Source organism: Myodes glareolus, chromosome 9 (assembly GCF_982192425.1).
Source record: "Myodes glareolus chromosome 9, mMyoGla1.1, whole genome shotgun sequence".
Lineage (NCBI taxonomy): Eukaryota > Metazoa > Chordata > Mammalia > Rodentia > Cricetidae > Myodes > Myodes glareolus.
In genome coordinates, this window is record NC_142034.1 from 30,299,118 (window position 1) to 30,308,694 (window position 9,577).

Here is a 9,577-nt window from a genome sequence, read left to right on the forward strand (position 1 = left end):
GTTTAGTTTATTGACTAGAGATATATATCTGCAAAGGAAATGTGGAGCAGGGGCTCGTAAAATCAGAATGTGTGTGAAATCATACATTATGATGGCCCTGGCACTGATCACAATATCTTATTGATGCTTTTCTTGGTGACCTTCAGCCTGAATTTCTATGGTTGATTATTGGCTTACATGATTAACATGTCTTATATGGCCTGTGCTCCGATGCCAGGATGGGAGGTGTTGTAGGAAGTTGTTTCCCGGTAGCCCAGACTCCCGAAAGCACACAGAAACTGTATTAATTAAATCGTTGTTTGGCCTATTAGCTCTAACTTCTTATTGGCTAGCTTTTACATTTTAATTTAACCCATTTCCATTCATCTGTGTATTGTCACGTGGTTGTGGCTTACCGGCAAGGTTCAGCATCTGTCTCTGAGGTGGCTCCATGGCTTCTCTCTGACTCTGCCTCCTTTCTCCCAGTATTCAGTTTAGTTTTCTCTGCCTTGCTCTGTTCTACCCTATCAGGCCAAGCCAGTTTCTTTATTAACCAATAGTATTCACAGCACACAGAGGGGAATAGCACACCATGAGGGGAGCCATGCAAGGTGGGAGGTTTTAATTATTGGAGCAATGTATCTATTCTAGAGTTTCTGTAGAATCAGAAAAGCTAGAAAGGGATCATTGAATGGGGAATTAGAGAAAAAAAACAGTAAGTATGGATTAGAACAGAAGTGATTAAGTAAAATGGGGGATACTGTGAGTGGAAACATTTAAATGGGAGGGTGGCAGAATAGTGAGCAGAAGGCTTGGGAAAAAAGAGTTGACCAAAACTAAGGCCATATAGAAACTGACTATCTTTTGATCTTATTAAAATACTGAATTAAGAAACAAAGGGTTTGAACAGAAGTATTCTGCATAGGCGAATAATACTGCCCCCCAAAGTCATAGATTATTAAATGAAAATCTCAGGGCCTGATATGAGATATATCCATACATGTTGGTAGTCTGGGAAAGCCTCTACAGGCAATACAGCTTACCACCATTGTTGTTGATTGCCAACCAGAATGAGATGTTATGATTCTATTTCTGAAAATGAGACACACTTTGGTTGAAGAGCATTTGAAAAATCAAAATAAATAAAACTGGAAATGTGTTCACTACTGGCTAGAGGAGATCTACACTACTGCTGTTACTTTGCTAAGTGGTCACATTGTCAAATTGCCATCTAAATACTTATGCTTATACCCATAGATTAGTGTTGTCTCTGCTTGGATGATAGATGCTTCTTTTCCTGTGGTTAATGTAGAAACTTATAACTAGTCAAAGTGCTGAAAATAAATGACTGAGTGTTCGGGCATAAACAAAATAAAATCTCGTACCACCTCCATCAAGGCTCAGGGGATATTACAAAAAAGACGACAGGAAGAATGTAAAGGTTGGAGGGCAGGAGGACTGCCGTGAAACACTGATGTGGGGATGTGAAGTGACCTTTGTACTCATGACCTCACAGTACTTGTGATCACCTGCACCTGGCCTTCACAAAATTGGGGCTGTCAGTATGGAGAGAGTAGTGGTTGTGACGGTCCTGTTGCTCATGAGAAACTACTGTCAATTAATGGTTGCTAGGATAAGTAGTTTTCCTTAATTATGAAAGTACTATTATGTTGTCTCTGCCTCAACAAATATTCCCATAATCCCATATTCATGTAAGCTAAAGTAGTTAAGCTTAATAGTTTAACACACACACACACACACACACACACACACACACACACTTACACTTTAAGAAAGTAGGAGGGGACAGATTAGTAAGACAGGGATTTAAGATGGTGAATAAGGGGGATGAGAGAGGTAATAGCATCTGAAAGGATTAAAATTCTTTATAACATGTGGAATTGTCAAAAATCAAATTAAAAATCTTTCTTTTTAATACTAGTAATAACATTTTGATGGACTGCAATTTTGTTGGCTTTGTTTATTCTCTCCATTGTAATTGTCACTACTGTCACCAATTATCAGTCAGAGCCACAAAAATTCCTAAGGACTGAATCTGGAATGTTCTCCAACAACTCATATTAGAGTTCTAAGTTTACAGGCTCTATGTGGAGAAAGGCTTTTGGAAGCTACATGCAGTCTACACCCCAATGGTCTCTATCTGGACAAGACTCAACCACACAGTTTTATTCATGAATCTCTGATAAAACATCAAGTTAGTTCAAAGACATTGGGTTTGATTAGTATCTGTGTTTGGTATGTTTCTTTCTAAGCAATCTGCATGGACTTCTTTCTCTCTGAGAGAATGTAATTTTACTGACAATTGATTTCCATAAGTGTTTGACAGATTGTCTGACTTCCTTATTCTGTCTTGAATCAGTTTGATGAATTCTGTTTTTCTAAGCATTCATCCACTTAATTTTTATTTTCTAAAGTTGTTCATATTGTCCTCACAATTTTTAGTTTGTTCAGCCTTTGCTGTGATGTCATTATTTCTCATGCCTAATGTGGTTATTTGCCCAATATCTCATTTATTTGCTTTGTTTGTCTCAAGAGAGGTCTATGCTTTTTATTAGTCTTATTATACAATCAAAATTTGTTCATTATCAACATATGCATTGGTTTCTTAATTATTTCCAGTTGGTATTGTTTATTATTTTCCTTATGCTTTGTATTATGCTTGGTTTAATAAATCATCACAATTTTAGCAGCTTAAGATAACACACTTATTCCCTTACAGTTCTAAGAGGCCAGAAATTACCCAACTCAAAAGATTCCATAGTCCATGAGTCTTTGACTCCCTCTGTAAACTCTAGGGGAGAATCTGTTTTATTCCCTTTCTTGACTGTACCACTCTTATTTTGTTAGACTACAGTGTCCCTTCAAACCCTATGGAGAGAAGGCTCCTCAGCCACATCAAGTCACCCTGTCCCTGGGACAGTTAAGTAGCCTGACTTTTGTTACTTCGTCCAAGAAGTGACTCCTGTTGAATAGAATAGGTCACATATTAACTAAGCTTTACTCTGTGGTATAAGATGTTCCTCTTATCCAATAAACCTTTAATGTTCACCTTCGTTCATCCTTTCAGTGCCTTAAACTCTGCTTCACACCCCAAGTAGGATTAACATAAGGTCATCTGTAACATGAAGGGGCCGGCTTGTTGGGGTTTATGTCTTGCCCGGTACCCCACAACCAACAAGCCCTAAAGAAAATCACACAAAGATCTCCATAAGTTATAAAACTGATTGACCCATTAGCTCAGGCTACTTATTAGCTCTCATAGCTTATATTAACCCATTATTCTTATATATGTTAGCCACATGGCTTGGTACCTTTCTCAATAGGTAACAATCTTGCTTCTTCGGTGGTCTGGGCAAAACTGCAGGAATGGGCTTCCTCCTTCCTAGAATTCTCTTGTTCTCATCACCCCACCTCTACTTCCTGTTTGGTTGACCTGCCTCTACTTCCTGCCTGGCCAATCAGTATTTATTTAAAACATGATTGACATAATACAGACAATTCTCCCACAACAGTCATCACTCCCAAAATTCTTATTCTCCCCCTCCCTGAAGTCAAACACATTCCATCATCAAGTCAGCAATGTCAGGTCAGTCCCTATATGATCTCAGTCCTTGCCTTCCACATTGTCTTTTGTGAGGGTCCTTGTGAGGACATTGGGATCTCTCACATAGAGTAAGGAAATCTTATGTTAAACTTAATTAGCTTGAATTTAAATCAAACCCACAACCTTAACTCCCTCTTGCCATGTAAACTAACATATTAACAAGTTCTGGGATTAGGCTTTGGATACCTTCGGGGAATTTCTGTGTGTCATAAACTTTATTGGTTTTAATTTTCTCCTTAATTTGTAATCTTTTCTCAGATACATTAGTTTTATTTTTTTCATAGCATCTTATGCATACCTATAAGGTTATAATGTTTTGTTAAGAATGACATGAACTGCATCTTACAACGTTTGATGCTTTGGTATCATTACTTTTTCATTAAGAATATATTTACTTTTCTTTAATGTATGGAAATTGGAAATATATTTCTTTAAAATGTGAGTTTTTCTGCTAGTGTTTGGTGAATAGTATTGGCACAGATTGACTCTGGAATGCCTCTCTTGTCTCATGGTCTGGACACTTGATTCTACACCTTGTGGCACCATACTGGGAGGGTATAAAACCTTTGAGATATAAAGCTTAACTGATGGACATAGAACACGAAGGGTGGACTTTCACTGCTATAACCCTTCCTACAGTTCTAGTCCGGATCTTTCGTTTATTTATATTTTACATTGTTTTAATGCTGCATAAATATGGATATGAACATGATGCTTTCAAATTAAAAATCAAAATCAGAAGATGGTCTTAGAAGATTCTGCTTTGCTGTAATGTGATATAAGGGAGAGAAAACTAAAAATACTAATTGTAGGAAGCCACCTGGAGGCACAGGTGGTCCTGCAGTTTGGAGGTATACAAATCCATACCTGGCTTAGCCACGTGGGGCTGAGCACCCTTGCCTGCACCCTTGCCTGCACATGCTCAGACCAGCAGAATGGCATTAACCAATCAGGACAGCATTCAAGCCTCTCCACCGTTTAAAAGCAGCTGCCTCTGGCTCTTCTTCCTCTCTCTCTAAGCTTTCTCTCGTCCCTGCTCTATCTTCCCTTCCCCCAATTTTCCTCAATCAAATGCTCCGAATAAAGACGTGACCAGGGAAGGAATTCTCGTTTTTAGTGGCGTTCATTCCTGCTGTGGTCAGGATGCGCGTTGCAACTGGTGCTCGAAACCCCGGGATGCCGAGGGACCCTGGCAACTATGCTGGGGGACCCTGAGAAGGAAGCGCCCAGCAACCGGTGCTGAAAACCCGGGAAGAAAAAGCCGAGATCAGACACCAGGACACAGAGAGCCGTGAATTTCAGAACTCTGAACACGTGGAGCGGTGAGTGACATCAGTTAAATCCTCCAGAAAGGGGAGGAAAAAGAATGGAAAAAGTATAGGCCTAAAAAGAAAAGAAAATAAAAAAAAGGGAATCAAAGTTAAGGTATCTGAAAGAAGGTACAGAAAGCAACGGGGAAGAAAAATCCCTTAAGTTCAGTGCAGGTGGAGCTGAGAAAAAGCGAGGTTTACGGTTGGGAGATCCGCGGCTTCCTTCGTCCGTACTCGCTGTTAGAGACTCCGGGCAACAGTCTCGTGAGGAGGCGGGTTTGATCGTGTTTGAAGACTGCCTTTCCTGTTCTTAAAGAGCCACAGAGCTTTTGGAGGTGATTTTCACCTAATTTTGATAAGAGAGCTCAGTCTCTGGCTCTCACGTACAGAAAACTTTAATTTTGATTGAGGAAGTAGCCTGTGGTGGCACACACCTTTAATCCCAGCACCTGAACGGACTTGCCCTGACTGAGACGGAAGCTGCGTGGTGAACAGCAGCGCTGCTAAAGACCTAAAGACGGAGAGGGGCCTAACTCTGAACCGCGTTTCCATAGCAACATGGGCGGGCGGAGGAAGCTCATTGGCGGGGCCACGTGCTGAGTGCTCGTCACTCCCCGGCCCCTGGGAAGGTCTGAGACTGGGGCCCCTGCGGCCCTAACCGGGCCTTCCCACGCGCGGGCAGACTGGGCAGGAGAGGCCCCCCCTCGCCGGAGCTTGGAAAAGACTCGCGGCCAGCGGTGCGAGTTCTATGCCTGAGGTGAGGCAAGGTGCACAGTTCGCAGGTACAGGATAAACCAGCGAGCCTGCGCGCATGGCCCGGGGCAGAGCCATGCCTTTGGGCCATGCAGAGCGCGCCATGGTGGGCCGTGCCTCAGAGGTGGAGCTATCACAGCCGCCGCAGCGCTCAGCCAAGGTCGCCAAAAATTCAGTCAGATAAAAACATTTGTTGCCAAAAAATTCAGTTAGATAAAAACATTTATCCCCCAAAATGTGCATCGTCATTCCTGCTGGTCAGGATGCGCGTCGCAACTAATCATCTAATATTTGCCTTGGTCTTAGTTGCTTTCTGAATTATTTTCTTATTTGCTAGATTTTGCCAACCAACTGTTTTTATATCCACTCAACAGTGAGCAAAACAAGGTCAAGAGGATTTAAGATGTTTGCTCAGTATTTATCTAGGTAGTGTAATTTGATTTTATACCCAGACCAATTAGATTTCTTCAACTCAGATTTTTAGAAAGGAACTAAGAAAAAGAAATATTCTAACACTAAAGAAAGTTGATTTCTGTTTTTTCTAAAGAAAGCTAGTCTTAGAAGTTATTGATTTTAGTGATGGCACTCATTTTGTTATCAGTGTTGTTTTAAGTTTATGCATAACATGTGATCATGGAGTAAAGCTCCAAAGTTTCTAGAATTGTCTAGTTGTTATGGCTTTGTTTTTTAACTGGTGATGATGGCCTGCTTCTTTTCATAATGCTTTATATCCCTGTCCTGGCATGCATTATAAAGAAATGGAAAATGGTTAACTGGTACAATAATAGAAGTATTTTATTTTTAATTTTAAATAAAATATATCTTAAAGGAAAGAACATCACTCTCAGAAATACCTACTTTTTAGTATAATTAATTATGTATTATTTTTGTCACCAAAGTTGAGAATTTTTCACTGTAGTATAGACCCTAATCTCTATAATATGGTCATTTTGAAGATATTTAGCAGCATATATTGTATCTCCATAATGCAGAAGCATCCTTACAGGTGTGACAATCAAAATTGTCCATGAATAGACAAGGTTCTGTCCACTGATGCTCAAGGCACTGCCAGGTTCTGTAGATATGCTACAGGTGAGTAACTTCTAAGGAGTCATATTCAGAGAGCTGATTAATTTTACATGGTGAAAATTTTGAAAATGTGTCAGGTAAAATGGTATTTATTGCCTAGTACAGACAAATACAGGCATACATTTCCACCATTATACATCACATCCTTATGGATAACATATTCTCTTTTCAACTTTTTTTCTTAGTCTTTTCAATGATACTGTGATTTGTGGTAAAATATCTTAACTTGCATACCTTATATATAATGTTTTACATATATACTACTAAACATGCTATGAAATTAGTAATTTCTCATTTGCTCAATTTTCTTACCTGCACAGTTATGTATTATGGATGAATCAACAAAGTGGTTTTTACTAGTGGATGCTGTATATAAATATGTAAATATGTTGCTAATGGTGCGTAGGTCCAGAGGGACCAGCATTGTGCGACACTTCTGTTTTCTTTTGAACAATAACTTTCTTCATGATGAGCAGAGCTATTGAAGACCACAGGGGAACCAACTGTAAGTGTCATAATGAATACTTAAAAACCTCCTCATGGGATCATTTTTCCCTCTTGTCCTCTGTGTCCTAAAAGTAAGAAAAACATTCTTTAATTTCTTGTAATATTTTTAAGTCATACTTTTCTCATCAGTCAACATTTCTACTTCATATTTATCTACCTATTGCAGTATACATATAATTATTGGCAAGTTTAAATTCTTTGTTAGTATTTCTACTAGTGGGTTATCTACAAACTATGCTTTGAGAACTTTTTTTTCCTTAATTATGTGTCATATTTCTCTGTTTCTTTCTAACACTTGGGTGTTTATTATATTACAGATACTGAATATAAAATAAGTGTGGTGATAAAAGTGTCATAATTGCTTCTTTTCCTAGTATGTATTCTCCTCTGTTATTTCTCTCATTGTTGCAAGGTTGCTCTGGTTTTTTCCTTTTTTTGCTGTAAAGTTGAATTGTGGCATAGTCATAGCTTAATTAGATTGAGTTTAACCTGACTTTAGCCCTACTGTCAAGCTATTACATTTTAGCTGCCTTGTTATTGTGTTATTTGAGCTAAAAGGAAGTTAAGTGCAATTTCAAGCATTTTTATTGTTCATCCTTGAGTTCAACTTTAGCACTGGCCTGACATTTAATAGCTGTAAAAATGTTCAAGACTTCATTACCCATCTCTGCATAATGCCACCTTCAACAGCTGAGAAACAGGGCAGGGCAGCATTAGAACATGCCATGTGTCACTTTTTGCCTTGGAAACTCCTTCAGTCAATAGCCTATAAGATATGGACCCACTTTGGTCATGGTCTTATGTACTATAAATGCAGATGAAAAGCATGTCTTTTGGATGCTAGATTCACTTCCAGTTCCCAGCACATGTTGATGACTGCAGATCACTATTCTTTCTTTGCGCTTATCCCCAGATAAATAAACATTTGTTATATTCAATTCTGGTCTACTGTGAAACTCTTTTATTTGTCAACAAATTAGCACCCACCGTCTGGGGCATGGATCTCCATAAAACCTAAAAAAGTATAAGGGAAAAAAAGAGGGCTTCCAGACCTTGATAGCCACACTTTGTCAGATAGGCTCTACTTCCTGGCGCTAAGCAACAGTGCAGCTCCACTAAAATGTGGCTTCTTAGTTCATTTTGGTGTCACAGAATGAATCTGGCTCTTTGAGAAGGTTCTGTTATGGAGCATTTAAATGGAGTTTGTGAGCAGAGTGCTACAAGTTGCATAGCGGTGACATAGACCCACTGTGTCCCTGGAACTGGCACAGAGGGCATGGCTAGCAGAACTGGTGATGAATATACCTCTGCCATGTTGGACTGGGTAGAATGAAAAGGCAAGGTAGCCTTAATCCTAATCATGCCATTTAACATTTTAAGAGGTGATGCTGGTCAGAAAATGATTACAGATACATAATAAATATAGATTCAGAAATAAAAGACCTCTAAATGATTCACAATGTGTTTTTAAAAATGTATATAGGCTTGGGAGAAAGAGAAAAAGGAGTATAGACAATTATAAAAAAGAAATAGTTTTAAAAAATAAAACAATAAAGAGACAGTAAGAAACAGAAAAATTAATAGAGTATAGACAGTCATAGATTAAAGAAGAAAAATGAGTCATGTAAAGATATAATGAGTGTGGATTATGTGTATTACTGTGTTTTCCTTAAATTTTTTGACTGCAGAGAGACATTTGATTCTGGGGGCTATTAATTTAAATCAACATGTATACTTTAACAGCATCTTGACTTCAAAATTTGAGTTTAAGGATATGTTGCTTTGGAAAATTGTTGACTGATGTTCTCTGTTTCACCAGGTCCCACAGTCATTTAGCCACAAAGAAATCACACAGAGCTCTACATTAATCATAAACTGATTGGCCCATTAGCTTAAGCTTATTATTAACTCTCATAACTTACATTAGGCCATTATTCTTGTCTATGTTACCCACTGCTTGGCCCATTAGCTATAATTTCTTATTGGCTAACTCTTACATATTAATTTAATCCATTTCTATTAGTCTGTATATCACCACAATCTTATGGCCTATCAGCAAAATTCTGGCATGTCTGACTCTGTAGGCAGCTCCATAATATCTGTCTCTGACCCTGCCATCTTCTTCCCAGCATTCCGTTTAGTTTTTCCTGCCTATCTCTGTTCCCCTATACCTCTGCTATAGGCCCAAAGCAGTTCCTTTATTAACCAATAAAAGCAACACATAAACAGAAGGACCGCCTACACCAGAAAATAAGTTCTGCTTTTGTTTCCACAGAAGATGATAACCAGTGGATTCCTTCCAGATTAATGTAGT

At 38.8% G+C, this 9,577-nt stretch overlaps 1 pseudogene; it reads left to right on the plus strand.

Moving 5' to 3' along the window:
* The first annotated feature begins 5,479 nt into the window (after positions 1-5,479).
* On the plus strand, positions 5,480-5,699 carry LOC148120811 (Nuclear RNase P; annotated as a pseudogene).
* Positions 5,700-9,577: the final 3,878 nt, after the last annotated feature.